At 51.0% G+C, this 24,031-nt stretch overlaps 1 protein-coding gene across 2 annotated transcripts in view; it reads right to left on the bottom strand.

Annotated features, from left to right (window-relative positions):
- The window catches only part of LOC113975537 (protein CEPU-1), a 353,640-nt gene that overhangs the window by 230,570 nt on the left and 99,039 nt on the right, over positions 1–24,031 (bottom strand). The window contains exon 1 of one of the 2 annotated variants that reach the window (XM_027699672.1): positions 1,087–1,134. The exons of the other annotated variant lie outside the window; for it this stretch is intronic. The gene's annotated coding sequence lies outside the window, so the exon portion shown is untranslated. Of the gene's footprint in view, positions 1–1,086; positions 1,135–24,031 lie in introns of those variants that run through there. 2 annotated transcript variants of the gene reach the window in all.

Consider the following 24,031-nt stretch of genomic DNA (forward strand, 5'->3'; position numbering starts at 1 on the left):
TGTTTCCCCAGCTCAGCCAGAGCCAGGCTTTGGGATAACCCTTGGAGCATCAGCTCAGTGGAGCAGGGAGGGTGGGATTGTGACCCAGTGGTCAATGAGGGTTACGAGGAGCAGAACTGGAGGTGAAAAATAAAGAGCGAGCTGACAACAAGGGTTACAACTCGCTGCTCCACACTCCCCCACAGGGATGCTGGGAGAAAGGATGTGCTGCTGTTTGCTTAGGAAGGGGTTCCTGCTCTTGTTTACAGGCTTTTTTGTCCCTTCCAGGCTCCCCAGCTCAGCCTGCAGCCGCATTCCCACTCAGCAGTGCCGTGTCCCGTTCCTGTGGCTATGAAGACATCCGGCTGCAGAGCAAAACGGGGCAGGGAACAATAATTCTTCCCCTGGATGGAGCCCAGGGCATTTGCTGCTGTAATTCAGGTTGTCTTGCCAGGCCAAATTTTCAGGAGGAGTCAGCACACTCACGGAAGATCAGCCTGGAAAGGCCCCCAAGAAATTACCTCATTCCTGCCGCAGACCATCAGCAAAACGAGCTCCCAATAAATTATCCCAGGGATTCACGACGTGCTCCCCACATGCAACAGCCCAGAAATACAAGAGTAAGGCAGGTGCCATAACTGGGAGCTTTTAGGGGTGAGAGGGATGCACAAGGAGATGTCCAGTGCCATTGCAATACATATTCCAGGAGCTAAGGCAGCATTTCCATGCGCTAACTGGGTGTATTTCCAGATCCATCCTGCTTTTCCCCTGTGCCAGAGCACCAAACCATCACCCAACATTGTTAATACAAGGCTGCAAAAATGCCAGTGAGCCTCCACATCCATACCCTTGATCCTTAGCACATCCAACCCATGGCAGCACCCAAAACCACGGAGCAAATCCCACTCCCACAATCCTTCCCCCCTGGCACGTGCTTCTCCTGCCCACCAGCATCTCCCAACGGCTGCCGGGAAGGCCCCTCTGGAAGATTTTCCCTAGGATTTTCCTCAAAACTGGACACAACAGAGGATTTTGGGATGGCTTGGTGTCCCCCAGGGGCAGGTTCATGGCTGGGACCCCCTTCCCTGGGGCGCTGGAGTCACGTACCTGGGTGGTTTTGGGATCCCTCTCTCCCGGTGCCACCAGCTGCTGTGCCTGTGTGGCTCCTTCCCTGCACGTCTTATCCCCCCTCCCCACTTCAAAAAAAAAATAATCCAACTTTGCCTTAAGGATAAGTAGAATAAAATGTCACTTCCCTATTAGGGGGAAAAAAAAAAGAGAGAAGAAAGAGGGAAAGTATTACACTCGTATTCTTTGAAATCAGGTCAGCTTAGAGCTTTGAAATGGCAAAAATTGAAAGATATTTTCCTCCCACTTCCCTTCTTCTTTTTTTCCCAACTCTTTTAAAGGACTCTCTACTTTCAAAGGTTTCCTTGGGTCCAGTTTTCCCTCTGATATGGCTTTTTTTTTTTTGCTCCCTGCTGAGGCGATGCCACACGTGTGCACACGGCTGCTTCCCCTCGGAGGGGGCGAAGGGAAGAGCTGGAGAAAAGCAAAATATCAGATAAAGGAGGTGAAATCAGAGAATCCCAGACTGGTTTGGGTTGGAAGGGACCTGAAAGTCCACCTTGTTCCACCCCCTGCTGTGGGCAGGGACACCTTCCACTAGCCCAGGTTGCTCCAAGCCCCGTCCAACCTGGCCTTGGACACTTCCATGGATGGGGCAGCCACAGCTTCTCTGGGCACCCTGTTACATGGAGGAATTAATCTCAAATGTTCCTGAGCTGAGCACTTTGGTGGCCTCATCTTTGCACATCCCATTTAAGGGATGAGGAATCCAAGCACAGGGGCAGCCCTGGAAGTTTTCCTGCTCCTCCTGCAGCTCAGGACTCAAAGAAGAGCTTTCTACAGCTCATTACTGAATGATTGAAGTCAAATTCTCCCAACCCCACCTTTTCCAGTGCTGCCTGCAGCCTAACAGGCCCTACCCCTGAGGAAAGCTGAGTGCCAAGAAGAGATATTTGTTATAAAAAGCAGTTTTATTACCCCCATCCATCCACCTGCCCACCTTTACAGCACACATATGAGCTCTGTACTGAACCTCTCAAACCTGTGGGGATGTACAGCCTCACTTGCTCCAAATGGGAAGGGGAGAAATTTGGTCTCACCCCTCCTGATCCCTCTGCAAAGCCTCTGCAGTCCCGTGTGCTGCCTGAAGGGGAAAGCTGAGGGTGTATTTAAGAGGTGGGGGTTATTCATTTAGGCTGAGCACTGTGTTAAATCCCACAGGGAGCGGGTGGAACAGCTGTAGGACCCCTGCATCCATCCATATGCCTCTCCCATATGCTGGGATGTGGCAGTGGTGACAGGGACAGCCTGAATGCAGCAGCACGGATGCTCTGGAGGGAGGAGAGCACGTCCTGCTGTGTCCTGGTCTCTGCAACACTCCATCCCTCCTTCCCTGAGTTAATCCTCCTTCCTTTTCCCTTCTTCTTCTCATGGATTTTTAAGCAAATGATTAGTTTTTCCCTCTCTCCTTCTTTCAACAAGAGGCAACAAGGACAAGGGTTGATACATGGGATATTGGGGCTGGGAGGAGGGAGAGGGGTTTGGGGGTAATCAAGTGTCCTCTAGTGTCTTCCAAATCCCACCAAATCCTGCCGTGGATGCTGGAGGCTGCTGGAGGGAAGCTGTGAGGAACCAGCAGAGCTGTGCCTTCCCCTCCATCCCTCTGGAATTGCAGGACTGTGGGAGATTTGTAGGTTCATGGCTGGTACCGAGAGAAGCACCGCACAGAAATCCTCCTGCTTCAGACTGACTCAACCCATTGCCCTTGTGATGGGCGACGGGGTTTTATTGCAGAGCACCAGACTGAGACGGCCCAACATTCCCTGTTCCCGCCGGGAGGCTCCGAGCGTTCCATCACCTCCATCCCTGCGCCTGCAATGTCACAGTTGGCTGCCAGTGCTCCATCCTCACCCCCCTCCTCCTCCTCCCCTTGATGGATCCACAAACTCCCAACATCCCAACCCCTCCTTCGTGGGGACAGGAGACATAAACCCCTTTTTCTGGCCTGCAAGGACCTGAGGTTGATCCTTGCTCAGAAGATGCTCCACAACCTCAGTGCTCTCCAACCCAGAGCTGGCAAATGAACCCCATTCAAATGAATTCCTGGTTTCTTGTTCATCCTAAAATCAGCAGTGGTGACAGCCTGGCTGCTCCTATTCCCCTTCAGCTCCTGGGCTCTCCTCACTTGGAGCTTTAGGAGCAGAAGTGGTTGAGGGGGGGGGGTTCCCTCTCCTCTCTCCCGCTGCCTGGTGAGGGTTTGGTGCAGGGAGGTCAAGGCAGGGGTCAAGTTCAGCTTGTTCCCATCACAGCCAAGCAAAATCCGGGAAGCTGCAGCAGTGCCAGGCACGGCACAGCCATCGCTAGATGGGGACAGAGTCCCACCGACGCCGGGAAGGTGCCCAGCATCCCCCAGTCCAGGCACTGGGATGCTCCGGCAACGAGGGGAGGGACCACAGCCCCTTTCCACTGACCCACTGCAAAGCTGGAGTGGGACTGTGAGGAAAAACCCTCTGGAAAAAAGAACGGGATGAGGGTAAAAACCTTTTCAGCAGGAATGTGTCCTCCTGCTGGGTGCCTGCAGCATCCCTGCTCTGATCCTGTTCCACCTCCCCAGCAAAGTGCTTTGCTTTATTATCAGCTTCCTAAGATCTCCCTCTCCAACAACTATTCCTTTGAGAGGAGCTCTTGCTCTCCCTTATCCCTGCCTTGTAGCAAGTTTTCATGTTTATTGTGGTTTTTGGGTTGGGTTTTCTGTGGTTTTGTTGCTTTTTTTTTGCAGCCAGCATATTTATTGATTTTTCACACTGGGCAATACAACACGTTCTGCACCTGTGGGGATCTTCATTTGCAGGACCCACGGGGCTCCCTGCTATCCCTCCTGGAACAGGAGTGAGGATTCAGGGACAGAAAAGCCATGACAGCTTTAAACTGTTGCTCCTGTCACCCAGCAGGGCACAGGTCCACGGCAGGCACACAAAAAGCATTCCTTTTATTCATTTTGTACCGAAAAAAAACAATGTGTTTTTCCATCTGACATGATTTTCCTGTTTAAAATCCTGCCCTGCAGCTTGTCCACGACAAAATCACTGCAGATGACCCTGGGATGCTGAGGAGGGTCTGCTCAGAGCAGCACCAAGGGCAGAGCCACTGGTCACCCTCCTCTGGACAACCAAATACACACATTTCTTCCAGTTCTTTGCCTGAAACACCCCATTCCAGCCACAGCAAAGTGAATGGATCCTTCCCAAGCAGCAACACAGAGGGATACTGCGTCCCTTAGGGAGTATTACTGCTGATCTTCAAGCAACAATCCCCTTTTCCAACATCTGTAAATAAATCCAGGGTCTAGGGTCCCCCCCATTCCATCAGGACAGGAGATGTTCTGGTTCTTGTCCCCTTCTAGGCTTGGCAATCTCCCACATGTCCTGCATTTCCAGAGGGATGGAGGGGAAGGCACAGCTCTCCTGGTTCCTCACAGCTTCCCTCCAGCATCCACAGCAGGATTTGGTGGATTTGGAAGACACCAGAGGACACTTGACTATCCCCAAACCCCTCTCCCTCCTCCCAGCCCCTCTTGCTCCCCAGTATCCCATGTATCAACCCTTGTCCTTGTTGCCTCTTGTTGCATTTTAACCCCTGAGGCAAGATAGAGGGAAAAACTAATCATTTTTTTAAAAATCCATAAGAAAAAGAGGGAAAAGGAAGGAGGATTAACTCAGAGAAGGAGGGATGTGCTGAGGTGTAGCTACTATCAGTACAGGGACCTTGGCTCCTTTCTCTGGAGTTTCTTGAAGGCCCAGGGTGGTGAATAAAAGGAAGATAACAAATTTGGGCAAGGAGGGCTCAGGCACCAGAGGAAGGAGGATCCCTGTGTACAGGGACCAGGAAAAGGCACGTCCACAGGAGACAGAACCACCCACAGCCCTGGGGAAACTTAGAATTTCTTCCCCCTCACCGACACTTTTAATAACCAATTAATATTTAGTCAACAAGTAGCTGTGCTAAATCCAAGGAGATGGATTTCACAGGAGGGCTATTTCATGTTAAATGAGCACTGACTCATCAGCAGCATTTAGCAAGGATTATGGATTAGCTGCGTGCCCAGGATCCATCACCACAAATCCAGCGGGGAGGCAGCTGCCGGAGGGGCCGGAACGCGGCTACTCCGTGATGGGGGAGCACCTGCAGCCACTTCCACTGCCCCTCTGAGGGCTCCTGTCACACAGATCCCTAACAGGGACATTTCCAGAATGTCCAAAACAGGAGCCAAAATGGATGACCCCAAGCAGTGATCATTTAAAACTCCCCCCCCCAAGACAAGGCACAGCACAGAGCTGGGATTGAGCAAAGTGGGTACGCAGCAGGAGGGATGGAGGGGAAGAAAGCATCTGAATCACCAATCCCTGAAAAGCAGGGCACACAGCATCACACCCTGCAAAAGATTTTGTAGAGGAATCCCTCTCTGAAAGTGTGTTTTGCCAAGGCTGGGTTGTTTGTTCAAAGCAGCAGAAAATACAAGATGGGTCATTCCAGCCCTGGAAGTGTCCAAGGCCAGGTTGGATGGGGCTTGGAGCAACCTGGGCTAATGGAAGGTGTCCCTGCCCATGGCAGGGGGGTGGAACTAAATGGTGTTTAAGGTCCTTTCCAACCCAAACCGTTCTGGAATTGTAGGATTGCAGGATTCTAGGATTTTAGGAGACAGGAGTGGCAGACGGTGTGGGAAGCATCACCTCTCCCACGAGAAGGGAAAACTCATCCTCCTCAGCCCCGTCTCTTCTCTCCCCAAGGAAAGTTCTTCCCAGCTGAGCTGAACACCAGTGACCACACACCACCTTCCCCAACCCCTTTGCACCCCATCCCTTTTCCATCCCTCTGGGAGGCAGGGGGGATATCCCGGGATCCGGGCAGGGACGGGCTTTGTGCCGCTGCTTATCGGCATCGCTTCTGCTGGAGGAGGTGATTAACTCCCTGACCTGCCGAGCTTTAACGCGACCTCCGAGAATAGATAGAATCTTGTTATCTTGTAATGAGTTTTATGGCTTATTTCAGTACATTTTGGCCATGTTTCTCCAGTGATTAGGGCAATTATCAGCCTGCGCGTTTCAGGATTATGAATTATGGAGCCTCTGAAAGGCTACAGAGATTTAATATCTCTCCCAGCGTCCCTCTGCCTCACTTCCAGAGCTTAACTCGCTCCAGACTCTTTCTTTCTGTTTGGAGCATGGAATGACAGCACAGCAAAGGAATTATGGATCAAAGCTCGTCAGTGGGATCCAGCTGTTACAATTAATAACACAGAACATTTAAACCTGTGTCACCCAGGGGTGCAGGGCACAGTCACACCCCTGGGGTGCCTGTCAGGGGATGAGGAACAGAGCCTGGATGTCCTGGCCCTTGCAGGAGTGAGTCACAGCTTCCAGGCTGGGATTTGGGGGATGAGATTTAATCCCAAAGTTCTTAAAAAGAGGCTGGGGACATCCAGCCCATCTGACCCAGCCTGTGGCTATTTTGGGGCTCCCTGACTCACCTGGCTGGGGGCACCCAGTTCTGCTCGTGGCCCTCTCCCTGGAGTGCCCTGTCCCATGTGAAGCTTATTTAGAGGCCTAAAGCCCCTGAGCAGCTTAGGGCTGGGCTGTGCACTTGGGATTAGGGGCTGGGGAAGGGGCACATCCCGTCGGACACGGCTGGGCCTGACCCTGCTCTGAGCTGTCCTGAGCAAAAGGCATGGCCAGGCTGGAGCCACCCACGTGGGCAGCAGCACGGGCACCTTGCTCTCCTAAGGACATCGACAGGTTTCAAAGCACCTCAAGAAAAAGCACCAGCACGACTTTGTGGAAGGGGAAACTGAGGCACGATGAGTTGTTGGGAATGGAATCCACTGTCGGCTTGGAGCTTGAGGATGGGATCTCCAGGCACAAAACCAGCCTGAGCTGAGCCTGAACTGGTTTTGTGGGAGGGCAGGGCTGCCTGGGGGTCTCCTGGCTGGATAAGGAGGGGAGAGAGAGCAGCCCTGCCCTGGATCACAGCCCGTAGGAGCACGAAACCAAAGGACAATCCCTGCCCAAATCCAGCCCTCCACATGCAGAGTCCGGATGCACCGAACCCACACCCAGCATCCCCCTGCTGCAGGGCTTCACTGCACAGCCAACAGGTACAAAGGACATTGGGAGGCTCTTGCAAGCCCCCAAATCCTGCTTAAATATAAAACTATTCCCACTATGTGTCCCCTGGCTGCGACGGGAACAACTGAGGCCAGGCTGGGCCAAGTCCTGCTGCCATCGCCCCTCCTTAGCACTGTCCAGATGGAGCCTTTTAACCATCCCCATCCACACTTGCTTTTATTTTTATTTTTTCCTCCCTGCAAATGATCACCAGAACTTGATGGCTGCTTGGGAAAACACAGACGGCAGCAGAAACCTTTCGGTGCGAGGAGCTGTGCTGGCTCAGCTTCCTCCTCTCCCCCCGTCGGGGGGATGCAGGCGCCTCTTCCGAGCAGGAAAACGTAAAATATTAATTCTGCACAGAAATAAAATGAGGCCTTTGGAAATGAGCTCCAAGAAATAAAGCCGTCGCTTGAGTTAATTAAGAAGTGATTACATGGAAGGGCTGCAATAAAAGCTTCACGATGCAGGACACACCGAGATGCTGCCACAGGCCAGGAGGGGGAAGGAGCTGGGCATCATCCTGGGGAAGTGATGGGAAAAAGGAGCACCTGAGCTGATCCCAGCTCTTGCCCTGTCCTCTTTGCTCTGCTCCATCTCTTCTCCATCCCTCACCCTGCTCCATGCTGGGCTCCACTAAATCACTCCACAAAGCACTAGATGCAAAAAATATGCACAGCGAGGCTTCCCCCAAGGGGTGCAAGTGCCTCTGCCCTCCACGAGATGACAGATAAAATCCCCTGTTACTGGAGGAAGGTAATTTGACATAACAGCTGTTCTGACATTCTCTCCCTATGGATATTGCCTGCAATAAGAATGCAAATCAGTGCTCTTTGCACTTCTCCTGGAGAGCAACTTTCACCTGAAGAGTCGGGAGCACTTCCAAAACGTGAACTCATTAACGCCTGGCTCCTCCCAGCTCCGATGTCCAGCTGCCTCCGCCCTGGGAATGAAACCTGCCCCCTGGTGATCTGAGCAGCAGGAAAATCAGGAATCTTGTCCTTATCTTGGCAGTAAAACCGCTGTTTAGCACCTCGCCTCAGTTTCCACATTGTAAAAACCAGGATCAAGGTGCCTGTGGTGGTAAAAGACCCGGAGATGAAGCACAGGCAAAGGTTGCAGGCAGCAAGAGCTCGGGGTGACTCCTCAGCGAGTTGCTTTCACTCCCTAAGCACCATTTCTCCAATTCAGAATGAAGCCATCCATGTACACGCCATTCCCTGAGTCCTCCCATCCTCTGGGATGACAGATGTGCTCCAAGGGGAGAGGAACCGACCCACCCTCCCTCCCCAGCCCTGCCCTGCCTGGGCAGAGGATGCTCCGAACCTCAAGTGAAAATGGTGAGTGCCCCGCTGCTTTCTGTGTGGCAGCTACTAATTATCCCTTGAATTGATGGGCTCCTGGGATGCACACAGATGGATATTTGAGTTAACAGCAGCCTGGGATCGTTTGCCAATCATCCCACAGCGATACCTGCTCGGCGACCGACCCCAGAGGCTGTAGCTCTGTCCTATACCCACCACCACTGCAGGGTGGGCACTCAAACTGGCATCACAGACCACTGCAGGGTGGGCACTCAAACTGGCACCACAGCTCTTCAGTGGGGAGAAGGGACAAGGCCCCAAGCCCCTCCATTCCAGATGGGAGCCATTCATCTTCCCCCATCCACAGGGACCTGAAGCCACGTCCGTCTCCCGCGTGCCGGCACATTGCCAGCCACCCCCTCATCCAGCATTCAGGGGGCCTTGCTCCCTCCTGTTGATGATATTTTACTTTGTATAATTAAACCTTAATGAGAATAGGGACCAGAGCTTCCCCAGTGAGCCTCCTAACCCCTGAACGAGGGAGCCACTCGGATTCCTAATTAATAAATACCTATTGGTACACAAAGCAGAGAGCTCCGAGCAGGAGGCCAGCCCAGCATGTCCCATTTGCCAACATCCTTCCGCGCTTCCCAGCGAGCTGAGGGTTCAAATTCCCCAGAAAAACAACAAAAAAAAGGAGGATTGATTCTCAGGTGGCTGCTCGAAGTCCTCAGCCACTGGATTATAACACAGTTATCACCACTCCATTGCTTCTGTCAATCTGGACCTGATATTTTTTCTCCTCCTGCAATTGAGCATTTTGATTAATTCAAATCACATCACTCCCAGACAAGCCACACGGATTTACTATCCACTGGAAAACAGTTGTACAAGTGAACTGAGGCTGCTCCAGGTCCAAAGATCCAGGTTTGAGCTGCTCTGGCATTACAGAAATACCACCTCAAGCTTAAACTCAGCCTTGGGGAGCTTTGGGGGAGCTGGCCTAAGCTGAGGCATCCCCAGCAGCTCCCTCCACCTCTTCAAACAAGGCCTTAAAAAACAAATGTCACAACCAAAGTGACATAGGACTGAGGAGTGTGCAGCCCTCTCCATCCTGGAGGAGATGCCCCAAGGCATCCTCAAATCCAGAGGCTGATGGATGGAAGATGGACACTGGCAGTGCAGGGTTGGGGCTTAGACCCTTAACAATGTCTGTTTTTCCATCCTGCAACCCAAAAGGTGGCCCTGGTTTAGCTTTACTAATTAAATTAAAACTGTTAGCAGCTACTTTACCATTATTTTAAGTTGAGTTAGTGAAGTAGCAGCTATTTTTTTCAGGACAGACACCCCCTCCAAGGTGCTTCTCACCACAACAATGCTCCTACAAACAGGAAAAGTTATAATCCCTCATCCCACGTAGGAAACTGAGCCCCAGAGAGGAGAATTTGACAACATCTGTGGCAGAGAAAGAAAGGAAAATCAGGTTTCCTGAGGTCTCCCAGTGACTGGGCCACCCTCACTCTCCAAACCAATGAAACCCCTGAAAATGGACACACTTAAACAGGCTTAACCCTCCATTAAATCACTTCAGTCTCACTTGGTAATTTACTGTTGCAAGCAAAATCAATTTAAGCAAAGGTTAAACTAGTTCTGTCTGTATTAGGAGTTTGCACCATTTTAAATAAATTGATTTAAAATCAATTTACTTGATTCTGTGTAACTTTTCTAATGTAAGCTAAGCTCAGGTTGAGTTTGGGTCGTTGCTTGCCTCATTTCCTTGCTGTGCTAAAAGATGTCAAATACCAAATTTGGATAATAATTTTAAGTAATAATGAAGATTCCATAGTTAATCCAGCTTTAAACAGCAGTTATCCCCTGTAAAAGTCACGGTACTATTCCAAAAGGCATCAGCATCGCCCAAAGTTTTCTGGGAAGCACAGAAAACTCCAACCTGCTTTTCCCAAGCAACCAAAGGTGAGTCAATACGCACACACAAAGAAAGCTTTTCATTTCTTTGTTCCCCATCCTGGGGTCCTGCCCTGCCCTCTCGTCTTTGGTGGTCCAGGCTTGGATTGTGAGCGGGTCCAGGTGTGGAATCAAATTCAAAGCATCTTCAGCACGATGAGGACTTAACAATAACCCATCTCTTCAATTGCTCCAAAGCCCTCTCCGAAAGGAGGCCATGAAAGCTCCCTGTTGATGCCTTGGCCCATCACGAGGGGAGAAAAGGGAATAAAAATAGCTCGAGATCAGTGCGAGGAAAAAAACCCACCAAAGTCCCTTCCCTTTGTCAAGCACAACTGACCTCTCATCCCATGAAGAATAACCCCCAGCAGACTCCCAAAAGCTTGGAAGACACAGGGAACCATTTGATTTTCACCTCTGGGCTTCATAAAGCAGTGAGGCAGGACCTTTTGTGTGCATCACCATCCCCAACCCACAAATTCCCGGAGCATGAGGAGCCATGGAAGTGGCTGGGGGGAACACGGCGAGGCAGGGGGTTGTTCTGCAGTCCTAAGGAGGTGCTCTGGTGGGATGAGGATGGAAAAGTCACCTGGAAGTGGGGTAGGAGAGGTCTGGTCTCCTCCCTAAAGACCCTGTGGTGCACTGAGACCTGGATTACCCATTGCTGTCCCTTGGGAACTGCAGGAACCACCTTGCCAAAGGTTTCTACCCCACATCAGACTGCGGCAGATGACGTGATTCCCTGGAACAGTTCATTTTTCCTGAGGTTTGCTAAACTCTCAGCCTCTGTAATGACTTGGGGCAGGAGGTCTCATGAGGGCGGTTGCATCCCCACTAAAATTTTATTATGGATATAAAATTCCCCTGCATCAGGCTTAATTTGGTTAATTTTCAATTCCACAGGGCATCCCTTGGATGCTGAATTAAGAGAGAGCAACGAGGAGCTGCAGGTGACTTCACCTCCATCACTAAACCCTTACAGGAGGGAAATGCTGTCTGGTTGCCCAGAGAAACTGTGGCTGCCACATCCCTGGAAGTGTAAAAGGCCAGGTTGGGAAAGGTTTGGAGCAACCTGGACTAGTGGAAGGTGTCCCTGCCTGCAGCAGGAGGTGGAATGAGATGAGCTTTAAGGTCCCTTCCAACCCAACACATTCCAGGATTCTGTGAACACTGTGAACACTCCAGGGAAGAACAGAACTATTTGGAAAACAAGCCCCTGATCCCAGTGTCTTGATCCTCTAATTCCTTCCACCCCTCCCATCCCCAGGAACTATTTGCAAGTTCTCTATTTTACAGCTGATGATGCAGAGAGTGACATGCAGAGATTGGCTTTTCTTCCCCAGCTCTACAGGCCGGAGAGGAAAAGGCTCCGAGGAGAGCAGAGAGGTTTTGTGGATTCAGAGGAGGGGGCTGAGGAGAGGACAAGGCTGGAAATTTCCTCCTGGCAGCCCTTTTCAAGAGGAGTATTAGAATTTATTTTCAATTATACACAAGAATAAGCTGTCTGCAGTATAGTTAACTTCCAATTTCAACCAATTTTCGACGCATTCAATCACAGATGCCTCAGTGATTAAGAATCTATGTTGCAAAACAATTCCCACTTTGCAACAATGCAATCAAACAGATCTACAACTCATAACCCATTATCCAGGAGTTTTTCAGCTCACTGGGGAAGTGAAATGGGATTCACCAAGCATGCCCTTTTTTTACCCAGCGAGCCCCCAAGCTCATTTGCAAACAGATCTGTGACTCCAAACAACCCACCTGGGGATGATTTTTTTGGTGGTTTGTGTTGCTTTTCCTGCCTCTCCAGAGGTGTTGAAGGGCAAGGGTGGGATGCAGGATGCTGTTTGCAGCTTGGAGGGGGTTGGAGCTGCATGGGAGGGTAGTGAGGGGCTGAAGGGAGGTTTTCCATCAACCATAAGGGTGAAAGAATAGGAAAGGCTTTGGAAAAGGTGTTTTTTCCCCACCCTTTTGCATCTTACAACGATGACAGAGACAACAGGAACACACTGGACCCCTTCCCACCCTGGGCTCAGTGAGGCACCCCCATCTTCCCCTCTCCTGCTGCAGCTCCTGGGAAGGAAGGAAGGCTCCCAGGTGCTCCAGGGAAGGATTTGCAGGGCTGGGGGAGTTGAAGGTGGTTAAAGGATGTCTCCTGCCTGCAGCCCTGAGAAGCACCGGGGCCTCTGTATGGCGAGCACGCCCCGGGGGCAGCGACTTCAAACCCAACATGTTTCATCTCCTGAGACTGTTTTAAGTAGATAAATATGATTCAGAGCAGCACAGACCCCCTCTACAACCCTCAGGAGCAGAGCAGCCAATTATTCCTGCTCCCAGAGATGCCAGTGTGTCCATCTGCTATTCAGTGCACGGAGCGTGACTGTCCAGCCCCACTCCCAGGGACCTCTCAAAAGGCCATTGGATCCCTCTGGGAAGGGACAGGTCACAGCTGAAGACGTTGGGAATAGAAGGGCTCAGGCTGATGGGAGAGGAGGATGATTTTAAAGCTTGCTTAGCCTGGAGGAGAGGCAATAAAGCAGCTGAAGGAAATGACTTTCCTGGGCGAAGTGTCGTTTTGTCAAGACCAAAGTTCTCCCTGGGAATGAGCTGATTTTGAGTAAAAACTATCAGGGAAAAAAAAAAAAAGGGCATGAGGGACCAGATGGTTGATTGACACACTTTGGAAAGTAAAAAGTGGAAGTGCCACAAAACATCTGCACAGACCTCAGATTGCCTCCCTGTGCTCTTACACCCTATGGAAAGTGCACTGAAGACCCCAAAAATTCCCTGTTTTGCCCTGATTCGGGACAGCAGGCACTGATGGGATCCATGGAAGCAGACAGACAATTCCCACTGAGGGATATCCCTGGCAGAAGTTGGGCTCCCCGTCCCAAGGGACCACACGTGCACGCCCTGCACCAGCTCCCCTCTCCCTTTGATGCTGACAAATAACAATTTCAAACTGGGGAAGACACCTGGGAGAGCCGAGGCACTTGTGCTACAAGATAATTAGAGATTATTATAATCGAAATTTCATTGCCACATCAAACTGTGTCTTTTAGCATTAATTAATCTCCTCTCCCAGCCTCTGAGCACTCCCGGCTCCCGCGCTGTAGGACACCAGCTTGTCAAACACACCAAAGACTCGCATCTCATTACCTTATCAGAGGGGGTGAGGGGAGCCAGGGAGCACGAGAGACACATTCCCTGGCACAGCCAGGGACGTGAGGACGCCTGAAAACCCCCTTCCTGCTTTGCAAACTTGTCAAACAAGGAGCACGAGGGATCTTCTTTCCCTCACCTCACCCCCCTTCCTCTACCTCTCGTCCCTCCTCGATAAAAACAGGCTCGGAAAAGATGCTGCATCGTCCCACTCCTCTATATGACCTTGGATAAATCGTAAATGAAGACTGACAACATCCTTGCAGGGCATGGAGGGCTCATTCCTTGCCTTCCCAAGTGGATTAGGCTCCAAGGAGTCAATGCAACTATGCTGCTATCTCACTTATGGTGTAAAAATTTCCGTTCAACATCCCATTCCCAATTTGATGCATGAGATTTCCCTCCTTCAGGAGGTTTGGGGATGGAATGAGGCTAAATCCAGTTTTGTCCACGAGGTTCATAGCAGCTGCTGGATGAGACCGGGCAAGATTGACCTTGGAGAGGTGGAAAGCTGGACCCAGCTTGAGGCAGTTTAAGGAGACCTATTTTGAAGCTCTCGGCACCTCTGAAAAAAACCAAACCGAACAAAAATCCACCTGCCACGGGAAAAACCTCAGCACAGGAGCCTGTGCCACGAGCCAGGCACAGGGTGCATCCCTTTCAAAAGTGGCTGAAGGAATTGGGGCACCCCAGCCCCCCCAAAATCTGGCCAGGGCTGTGTATATATTGGTGCTACGCATGAAGTGCTGTATGTTCTAGTCATTGATTCTCCACTGCTCTCACACCTCAGCTGCAAATAAATATCCTGTCCCTTGTTTCCACCTCTCCACTCCCCTTTCCCCATTATTGGCTTTCTGACGGAAGGCTTTAATTTATTCCCCCTGCCATATCTTTGTGCTGCTGTTTCTCGGCGCTTTACACCATATATTACCCACCGTCCTGTGTCATTTAACTCCACAAAGCGCTCGGAGATACAGTTTGCTTGAAGGATGCTGGAGCCATTAATCCTGATTCCACAGCCCTGTGGAATGTCCGTGGCACTGCCACTGTGCACACACAGCCGCCCTCGGCTCCTTTTGCAGCCAGACCTGCACTGATATCCACTCCCCAGCACTAATTTTAACACCAGATTAGTAAAATCAAGCCCCCTCCTGACCACTCGTGTCTTTCCCCCTTCCCGTTTTCCAGGCACAACCAGCTCCAGGAGAATGTGGTGAGCAGCCGGATGATGACAAGCAGAAACCAGTATGGGGAGGGCAATACCAGTCCCCTTCATCCCAGAAAATGGGACAGTGAGATGATGAAAAACACATCAACTCCAGCAGATCCTCTCTCCTCGGAGCCGCTCCTGCCACGCTGCCTGCAAATTGCTCACCAGAGGGAGAGCTTTGATGAGAAACAGAAAGGGAGGGGGAAAGAAAAAAATAAAACAAAATCTAACGAAATGAAAAGATGTCATTTATTTTATTTATTTATTGGAATGTTTCCGCGTGGGGAGAGGAGGACGGGCATGATTATTCATCGGATTCCACCCGGCGGGATCCGCGGGGAAACGCCGCCGTCGCGCTCGCATCCCTGCGCCGCCTGACACATCGTTAGCGGGTATTAATTGCGGTGCTGAGTGAGAGATGAGAGAGGGCCCCTGTCTCAAAGAGCTGCGGGTTCAACACAGCACCCTCCTGCCTCAGCAAAGCCAGGGAACGAGCCACTCCAGTGGCAGGAAGCAGTCCCTCAGCTGCAGAGTTATCCAGGCTGGAAAAGGCAAACAAATCCCAGCCCAGCCCCTTGTGCCCCTGCCTGTTTCACAGCGAGCAAGTGTTATCTTGGTTTGAAATCATGTCTGTTTTCAGCATCACTGACACAACAGCAATCTGTGCCTCCCGTGGCATTTTCCATATGCATATAGAATTATGGGATCATGGAATGGTTTGGGTTGGAAGGGACCTTAAAGCTCATCTCGTTGCACCCCTTGCCATGGGCAGGGACACCTTCCACCAGCCCAGGTTGCTCAGAGGGCAGTGATCTCACCGGGAAGGATATTTTCCTGTTGATGGGGAAACGGAGGCACTTGGGCAGCAAACTGGCTTTCCCTGTGCCGTGTGATTCCCGAGCATCAGCGCTGTGGCTCCTGCTTGCTCCTCTCTTCCTGGGCTGCTCCGGAGATGCTGCGTTTCAATAACTCCTCGTTTTTCTGCTGCACGCACGGTAACTTTAACAGCCTTCCCACCACCACGGGGAGGAAGCACAAGGTTTGTGGGGAGAGGTGATGTCTTTCATTAGAGCAGCTGAGGCAGGTGGAGAAAGCAGCTTTTTTGCTGAAAATCCAGATCTGATTGAACCTGATGAAGGGAGGCTGCATTTGTCCACCTTCTCGGGCCTAATAAAACCTCACGCCCACCAACTTCTTAAAACCAGGGGAGCAGCAAACAGCTCCCAACCCCGGCCTCCTGTGTTCAGACACCTGCAAAACCCCTTGGGATTTGCAAATATCTCCATGATTTCCCAGAAACCTCACAAACAAGAAACTATTACAAGCCCTCGAACAACAGGGTGACCAGAAATTCCTACTTGGATTCGAGCAAAATGCTCAAAAGTCACCTTTTTTTTTTTTTTTGAGGGAATGGGATTGGTTGTTTGAATTCCTGGGACAAAAGGAGTTGTCTTGGAAGCAATGAGCACTTTGTTGTTATCACTGAAGCCAAAATAACAGCCCACGTGCAGACGCACCGCCCTGCACACGGCTCAGCATTCCCGGGATGAGGAGGAGGAAGGGAGGAAGGTTGATGAGAGATGGTTTTGTGGTTTAGTTGTTCTTTTTTTTTTAAAAAAAAAATCACTATAATTTAAAGGCCAAAGCGCTAACGAGAGCACAAGGGCAAGAGGCGACAAATGCCTCGGTGAAAAATACAAAATTACCATTTTAATGGATGAGTGTTGACTCCTCGGCTCTCCCCGGGGAGGCCTGTTTGATTTCCTCAGCTTGTTAGCACAAGGATTTGACACAAGCGATTAATGCTGAGTTCATTAAGGGGGGGGTGAGTGCTTTTTGTTTTTCCTCTGGATTCAGCACAGGGAGAAGGCAGCAGAGAAGGCAGAGGGATCAGTGGGAAGGAGCTCCTGCCCCTGAGGATACAGAGGATGGAAGCAGCTCATTGCACCAGTGCCCCAGAGCAGCAGCCCGTGAAACGCTGCTCATTTGGGGGGTTCAAGCTTCAGATCTCTGCCCTCAGCATCCTCACACCCCAAGGAAGGAACTGCCCTCCTTCAGGCCCTCCACGTGACCAACAGCAACCAGCTTTGATCCCAAAGCCCGAAAATAACCAACCACCGTGTTCCCTGGCGAGATCCCAGCTCCACAGAGGGGAGAAAGCCAGGCAGAGCCCTGGGAAGAGCTGACCTTGCCCATGGGCACCTGGAGCATCACTGGCAGAAGCCACTGCTGGAGCAGAGTCACCAGCCACAGGGACTCACATCTGGCCCTTGTCAGCGGGGCAAGGCGGGCGCTGTGCCCACGGCTCTGCCATCCCAGAGGGATGGGCTGCATCCAGCCCTGCTCTTCCTGCAGGCACTCACAGCACCAGCTGCTGTCCCCAGCCATGAGCATCTGTCCAAAGGGGAAAATCATCATTCCTTAGAAGGGAGGCAGGGCAGTGCCATCCAGAGTCGGATCCTGTGCCAGACCTGTGCCACAGCTCAGGGAACAGCTCCATCTGACACTGCCCAGTCAGCTCCTGTCTCCTGCCCCAGCTCTGGGAGCTTCCCACCATCCGTGGCACCTCAACTCCTGTGTTCCCCTCCCAGGGGAAGCTCCTTCTGGCACAGCTGGGAGATTTCAGACCCTTTGGAGAGAAAGGAGCAAGCAGGGATGAAACCTCCTTTCTGGGGGGACACTTGGAGGAGCCAGGGCTGCCTGCCCTGAGCCAGCAGCTGCCTGCATTCTCCTCCTTTCAGATAAAGTCCCTGCTCAGCAGGAGCAGTTTGTTTGGGGTTTTTCTGTTGAGGAAGCACAAGCAGAGGTGGGAGGTTAAGTCCACTCTGCTGCTCTTTGCCGGCTCTCCGGCCGATTTGGCAGATGAATTCCTGCTCAACAGGCAGCTTTGAGGGATGAATGCAGCTGGCACTGGCTGCGCCCTGTCCTCTCCCCTGAGCTGAACATGAGGCTGGTGATGTGTAGAAACACAGCATCCCCTCTCCTGCAGTCCCAGCAGCTCCCCACCCATCACTGATGCTCCCACAATTTAACCAAGGGATGCGGACCCACCATTATCCAGCTCTGCACCAGAGAGGAGCAGCAAAGCAGAGATGGGAGAGAAGTGATTGCAACTAAAAAGGGTTTATTTATTTTTTTCTTTTAAAAATAAAGCCCTGCCTCCCTTTCCCTTTGGCTGCTTCCCTTTAATTCTCTCTCCTCAGGGCTTTTCGCTCCCCGAGCAGGGGGCTGCAGTTTTATATCCTGGAGAGCTGGGAAGATGCTTCCCAGTCACAGCTGTGTCCTGCCACATCAGCTCATGTCATCGGGCCATTACCAAACTATTACCAGCTTCCTGCAGAATTTTTTCCCCCCGAATTCCCCAGACACCCACAGATCTCTCTGGGTCCTCAGAGGGGGCACAAAGATGTCACCACCTACAGCGGTTCCTGGTTGCTCTCCTGGATGGAGAAGCTTTTATTTTTGCCAGGCAATGAGCTTTGTGCTGCACTCTGCATTTTGCAGCACAGTGCTGGTTGGGGCTGGAGGGCAGTTGCCAGCTGGGGTTAAGTCACAACAAGCAGGTGATGGACATGGGATGTACTGGGAACACTGGCAACCTGCTCAGCTCCCAGCACCAGCTGGTTTGGAATCCATTCCTGCTGGGGGAAGCTCTCCTCTGCAAGGCTCTGTGTTCTCCTGCAAGGAGTGGTGCTGGGACAGGCTGGTTTGAGGATGGAAGCATCCCTCACCTTACCCCTGGGCACAACACAGATCCCCAGGGCAGGCAGAGCAGTGAGGGTGTGGCAGAGCTCCCACAGCCCCAGCGCTGATGGGAAAAGGCGGGATGGAAAGGGAAAAGTGGTCAATCACTGGGGATGAACTCAGGAGCCCCAGCACAAACATCGGCTCTGCTGGGGGAACATCAGGGTCAGAGCTGGGGACAATGACTGCTCCAGGAGCCAGGCTGGGTAGAGATGCACAAACCAGCTCTGAGCAGCCTGGTCTAGGGGAAGGTGTCCCTGTCCTGACAGGGTTGGTTGGAATGAGGTGATCTTTAGGGTCCCTTCCAACCCAAACCATTCTGGGATTCTATGAAACACTCATTTCACCCCCAGCTCTGCACCAAACATGTGAATAAAGTCCCTGCACGAGCTCTCCTCAAAACAGAGCTCACGAGGAGCTTGGACTGGGGCAAACTCGTATCTCTAGACAAGCCCCAAGGGGCAGATCCGGGCTGGCACAGCGAGCTGGATGCAGGAAAACCCCGATGACAAACGGCATCAGCTCCACGACAGCAATTAGCTGCTCTGAGAGGTTAAGACAATGCAAACCCCATCCCTGCCAGACAGAAGATGCCAAGGGAACGTGTTCTGAAAGGTTTGGCCTCCTTAGCATCTCTCCAAAGTAATTCCACTTGTAACTCATAAAGCTTCCCCAGCCGCCTGCGCGGGGCTTGCCAGCTCCTGGATGAGACAGACATTTGTATGAGATATACAAAGCCATTTAGCTGTTCAAAAGCTATCAGCACTTACATGCAAGGTTGAAGCAGGACAGATTCTGCTGCATTCAGGGCATCAAAGGGGATTATCCGGGAAATGATAACAGATTTTAATTTAGATCCTCCAAGATGGGTATTGGGGCTGGGCAGGGAGAGGTAGGGAAAGAAAAGGGGGGCGAGGGGGGGGCCATTGTAAGGCGGGGTGGGGGAGAAAAGGAAAATAAATAAGCAAGGAGAGATTGCTGATTGCAAAAGTTGTGTCCAGTCCTTTCCCCTGCTGGCCATGGAACCGCCGCTGCCACGTCGTCATCCCTCCTCCTGCCCACACTCCTTCCCCCCTAATCCTTCACAATTCCAAGGTGAACGCTGACCTGCAGCCCCCTTATCACCAAATATTGCCATTTTTCCTGGGCACTGCCTCTGTGCCTGCTCAGAGGTCTCTTTTCCAGGCAGGAGAGGAAGAGGCTGCCCATCCAGCTGTGACTCCAGATATCAGACAGTCTATCAATGGCTTCTGGGTACATTAGGTTCTCCTTTGCAGCGAGATCTCTATATTCCTGTCCTCCCAGCCTGATTTTCCATGCAGATTTAAAGAGCTTTACACAATGAACACCTCTGCATCTCAGACACGCTTGGCTTTATGTATTTTAAGTTATCTAATTTGAGAGGCAGGGTCTGAGCCTTTCCACACAAGGGAAGGATGGATGGAGGTATCTCCAGATATGAGATGCTGAAGGCCCTCCTCAATTTTGAACACTCCCTCAAAATCAAAACATTTCATTAAAACCATAAAAGCAGCGTCTCTGTCTTTTAAATTGTTTTAATTGAAGATACGTGGCAAATCCTTCCAGATTGAGGAATAGATTTAAGCCAATCCCAAGCCTTGCTTTCTTTTTAGAAGCAGCTCTTGCCTCATGTCCTCTCCTGCCACATGGCTTCTTTGCAGGTTTTGCCTTTCTATTTCCGACAGTCCCAGATGGGATCTATGAATAAAACTGAAGAGGAGCTGGAGATTGGCTCCGAGTCATTAACGCAGCAAATATAGACTCTGCTCAAGATCTGAGGCAGGGAGGGGGGGAGCAAAGCTGCCACCTCTCTTCTGGAGGATGGATCCAGGCTAATGTGGAATGACACATCCCCACGGACACGAAGGGAGCAGAGGGGACAGTTCTTGCCTTTTAGTCCCCAGACAAATTCAGTGGGTGTTGAAAATGCTCCTGGTTATTCATGGTACAACTTTCCCACCCAAAATGCCCATCTCACGTAGCTGCTCTTGGAGAAAAAAAGCCAAGTGTCCCAAACTGAACTGCTGGATGATCCGTATCTTTTGCCAATGGAAAGGTGTTTTTTTACGTGGAGTTCTGTAGGAATAGGATCCCATGGGTGCAAAACAAGTCCACCCTCTGGTTTGCCCTGGTCTGCCCAGTGACCTCTGCATCCCACCCATCCCCAAAGCACCCACCCTCCATAGGGAGCAGGGAGACACTCACTAACTTATCCAAGGGGACAAGACCAGGAGGATAACTTGGAGCTATTTTCAGTTATATTGATCAAAACCCTGGCAATTTTGTCAAGGAAACTTCTCGGCACAATTTCTCACCCCTCTTTGCACCCATGGGCTGCCTGCATGGATTAGGAGAGGGGTCAAGCCCAAGAAATGCAGTCAGCATCCCCAAAATACCTCCAAATCCTCCAGCTCCACAAGTCAATGCCCAGGACAGGTCTGAAAGCATGGCCTGTGCATGGACTCAGGTTTATAAAACAACTGCAAAGCCCCCAGAAACAAGAGGGATGAGCCCAGTGTGACAACCTGGATGTCACCAGCACAGCCTGGAGGCAGGACAGTCCCTCTGCTTCCAGGCCATTGAGGTTGAGCTGATGTCCAGGGCAACATCAGGAGACTGTCAGCTAGTGAGAACCTCTGAAAAGCACCCAAAACCACGGCAGAACCTTCCACCCACAGAGAAAAAAACCCCAATCCCCACCCTGAACAAACCCACCACCCGTCCTCGCTTCCCACCCTCGGCAATTAAAGCCATAAATAAAAGGTGCAGGAATCTCATTTCACTTTTAAGGCAAAAGGCACGAAAATGGAGAGCGAAGGGCGCTGCTGGGAGGCACAGGGGGCTGTAATTAAACCCTCCCCCCTCTTATAATTTCACTGTTTTTTCTGAAGGCCTGACTAGAACGCCCTGAAAACCTTCCTCCACCAGAGTAGGAGAAAGACCCCCCCCTTCCCCTCCCACCGCCCGCCACTAAGTGGAATGAAATGGATTTTTCAAATGTCATGCCAGTATCCACTTAATAATACATTTTCCTATAGACAGGACAATAATATATATTTTAATCACTTTTCTACAGGCAAATAAACGGCATGGAAGCCTGGCCTTCACTGGCGCTTGGAAATTATGAATTTTTCAATAACCTTTTCTATTATTCATCCCGTGTTATTCCGTAACATTTCTATGTGAGGAATGTGCTTGCCAGACACTTTATGAATCTCTTCTTTTATTTATTAAACAGCAAGGTGTCTCCCTGAAACCCCTCCCCTCTCCTCTGGAAAGATGTCAGCAGAGCCTGAGCAAGGCTTAAGACATATAATTACACCTGGGGTCATTAATAATTCCCCCCCTGTGAGAGTGGCCATGTGAGCAGCTCCTGGGATGCAGCTGGTTCAGCCCCAGGTGGGTTTGGGGGCAGATGAAGAGGATAAAATCCAAAGTTTAAGGAAGAGGGCAAAGAGGTGGGCTCAGGGGAGATGTCCCATAAAAGCATCTTTATATAGGAAGGGATTCACTGCTGGCACAGCACAGTTCCCTTGGCTCTGGAAGGAGCCAAATTAGAGATAAGGGCTGTGTCCATGAGTTTGGAGTCTGGGAGAAGGGCTGTGAAGTCAGCTCTGCATCCCTGGTTCCATGTGTTCTGTCCTGCATCATGTCCTGCTGGAAAGGATGGCCAGAGGCCAAAAAAAAAAAGCCTTTTTGGAGTCCCACTCTCCCTCATCATTTACACAGTGACCTGCTGCAGGAAGAGCCCTGTAAATAAAAATAAAGTCCTTTTTCAGGGATGCCTCCACCTCCCCCCTGAGCAGCCCAGCCGTGCTGCGGCTTTGCCGGGCGGTTGGATGCCGTGTACGGCACGGGAAGGGATCAAACAGGGGAGCACCACTTCCAACACCTAATAGCAGCTTAATTATCTGATGATATCTGTGACTTACGTCCCTACACAAGGCAGGAACCTCGGCAGCTGAATGCACAGATCCTCTGATGCGACCCAATTAGGAATAAAGATCCGACACTCGAGAGCCGGGTGGTTTATGTGCGCGGCGGGGAGAAAAAAGCAAAGGAGACGACAGGGAAGCAGACCTGGAATTAATCTGAGAGCTGTGCTCATGGATACCCACGAGGCAATGGTTAAAAAGATTTATAATTTGGAGGCAATGACCCCGTGGGGGAAGAGCGGGGGTGCTCTTCTTGCAGCAGGCAGGACCTTATTATTTTGCAAATGACATCTCCATCAGAAGGCAGAGCCTCTCGCTCGGAAATACGGGTGAATAAATGATACGTGGAGGAGCTTTATGCAGATTCTTGGTGGAGAAAAGAACAAAAAAAAAAACAGAGAAAAAATTAAGGCATAGATTTTTCACGGCGTTCCCCCTCCCATCCCCGAGGTTCAGATAACCAGCGTCGCTCAGGAATTGAAAAAATAATAAATAAATAAGTCCAGTAAAATGATCGAAAACCGCCGCCTGCAGCTCTGCACTTAAGAAAGAGGAAGAAGGAATTTTAAAATGTGGTGCTGGATCTAACAGCAGCTTTGGCAGCTCAAAGCAGGGGGAGAATCCCCAGGCACAGTCCTGGTTCAGCATCTGGGGACCTCATCCCATGCACAGAGAACTGGGGTTCCTGGGGCTGGCCAGGCTCAGATCTGAGCCTAGTTCCTCAGGATCTTTAATTAGCTGATCCCTCCTCCCTGTCACAAGGACACGAGGAAGGACATCACCCCAGCCCGTGGCCAGGAGCCTGTTTCATACCTGTTCAAATACTGATAACTCCGACTCCGGCTGCCTCAGGCGGCCGTGGGCTGACACTTGGCAAAGGATTTCTCCGATAACTCCTTGTAATCAGGGTGGGAAAACAGCCCCACTGAACTCAACAAGAAAAAAAATAGAATAAATTTTAAAAAAGCAACTGTGAGAAGAGAGCGGTGACAGGGGCTGTAATGGATTTTCAGGGGCGGGAAACACTTTTGGTACAACTTTTTGTTGTTGCAACAGGCGGCTGGAATTGGAGGAATCAATTGCAGGGCAGGGATGCAGCTCCACATCCCAACAGGGAGAGCATGTCCCTGCTCCAGGGTCATTCCTAGACAGCCCCCAGGGAAAAAAAACATCCTACTGTTGTTACTGATATTGTGGTGAAGTGAGGAATCCACAGGGCAGAGGCAGTGTCCTACCACAGGGAAAAGGCTCTAATAAAGTAAGGAAAACCTCCAGGAAATTCATTTTTTCCATGCAATGAAGATGAGGAGAAACACCAGATAAGTTCCACCCCCCAGGTGGCAAAGGCTGTTTCTGAGGAACAAACCCCGCAGGTTTCATGCCAGGTGTGAACTGAAGTGACCGTGGGCACCGAGTGGCACCGGTTCCCAGTGCCCTCATTAGTCAGAATTCCTATTTCATGCCCAGAGCTGGTTATTT

The sequence above is a fragment of the Neopelma chrysocephalum genome, unplaced genomic scaffold, assembly GCF_003984885.1.
Source record: "Neopelma chrysocephalum unplaced genomic scaffold, ASM398488v2 Primary Assembly neopelma1_138, whole genome shotgun sequence".
Taxonomy (NCBI): domain Eukaryota; kingdom Metazoa; phylum Chordata; class Aves; order Passeriformes; family Pipridae; genus Neopelma; species Neopelma chrysocephalum.